This window comes from Neophocaena asiaeorientalis, unplaced genomic scaffold (assembly GCF_003031525.2).
Source record: "Neophocaena asiaeorientalis asiaeorientalis breed wild unplaced genomic scaffold, Neophocaena_asiaeorientalis_V1.1 scaffold122, whole genome shotgun sequence".
Classification (NCBI taxonomy): domain Eukaryota; kingdom Metazoa; phylum Chordata; class Mammalia; order Artiodactyla; family Phocoenidae; genus Neophocaena; species Neophocaena asiaeorientalis.
In genome coordinates, this window is record NW_020172725.1 from 1,656,814 (window position 1) to 1,658,465 (window position 1,652).

Below are 1,652 nucleotides of genomic sequence, written 5' to 3' on the forward strand. Positions count from 1 at the left end.
ATGTTGGTGCATTTAATGTTGTCCCAGAGGTCTCTGAAACTGTCCTCAGTTCTTTTCATTCTTTTGTCTTTATTCTGCTCTGTGGTAGTTATTTCCACTCTTTTACCTTCCTTGGCTCTCACACTCAGAGGCTCAGGCCTTACACCTGTCCGGAGCACCAATACCCCCCTGTCAACCACATGGCTCAGAAGAAAAAGGAGAAGAAAAGAAAGAAAGGAAGAGGGAAAAAAAAATAAGTTATTAAAATAAAAAATAAACAAGTATTATTAAAAGTCTTTTTAGGGCTTCCCTGGTGGTGCAGTGGTTGAGAGTCCGCCTGCCGATGCAGGGGACACAGGTTCGTGCCCCGGTCCGGGAGGATCCCACATGCCGCAGAGCGGCTGGGACTATGAGCTATGGCCGCTGAACCTGCGCGTCCAGAGCCTGTGCTCCGCAATGGGAGAGGCCACAACAGTGAGAGGCCCACGTACTGCAAAAAAAAAAAAAAAAGAACAACAACAAAAAGTCTTTTTAAAGTAGTAAAATAAAGAATGAAAGAAGATTGCAACCAAACCTAAAAACAAATCCACCAATGATATAAAAAGCACTAAAAACAAACAAAAAATGGATAGACAGAACCCTAGGCCAAATGGCAAAAGCAAAGTTATACAGACAAAATCACGCAAAGAAGCATACACATACACACTCACAAAAAGAGAAAAAGGGGAAAAAATACATATAAAAAAAAGGAAGTGAGTAACCAAATCAATAAACAAATCTACTAATGATAATAAGCTTTAAATACTAAACTGAGATAAACATAAAACCAGAAACAAATTAAGTGCAGAAAGCAAACCCAAAGTCTACAGTGGCTCCCAAAATCCACCGCCTCAATTTTGGTATGAATCGTTGTCTATTCAGGCATCCCACAGATGCGGGGTGCATCATGCTGACTGTGGATGTTTAATCTGCTGTTCCTGAGGCTGCTGGGAGAAATTTCCCTTTCTCTTCTCTGTTCGCCTAGATCCTGGGGTTCAGCTTTGGATTTGGCCCCGCCTTTGCCTGTAGGTCGCCTGAGGGCATCTGTTCTTCACTGACAGGACGGGGTTAAAGTAGCAGCTGATAAGGGGGCTCTGGCTCACTCAGGCCAGGGTAACGGAGGGGTACGGTTGTTATAATTGGAATGCGACATGAGCCTGCAGTGGTAGAGGCCAGTGTGACATTGCAACAGACTGAGGCGCACCGTGTGTTCTCCCGGGGAAGTTTCCCTGGATCACGGACCCTGGCAGTGGCGGGCTGCACAGGCTCCTGGGTGGGGAGGTATGGATAGTGACCTGTGTTTGCACACAGGCTTCTTGGTGGCTGCAGCAGCAGCATTAGCATTTCATGCCCATCTCTGGTGTCCCCACTGATAGCCACAGCTCGTGCCTGTCTCTGGACCTCGTTTAGGCAGTGCTCTGAATCTCCTCTCCTTGTGCACGCCGAAACAATGGTCTCTTGCCTCTTAGGCAGTTGCAGACTTTTCCCCATATTCCCTCCTGGCTAGCTGTGGCGCACTCTCCCCATTCATGCTGTGTTCATGCAGCCAACCCCAGTCCTCTCCCTGGGATCTGACCTCCAAAGCCCGAACCTCAGCTCCCAGCCCCAACCCGCCCCAGCAGGTGAGAAGACAA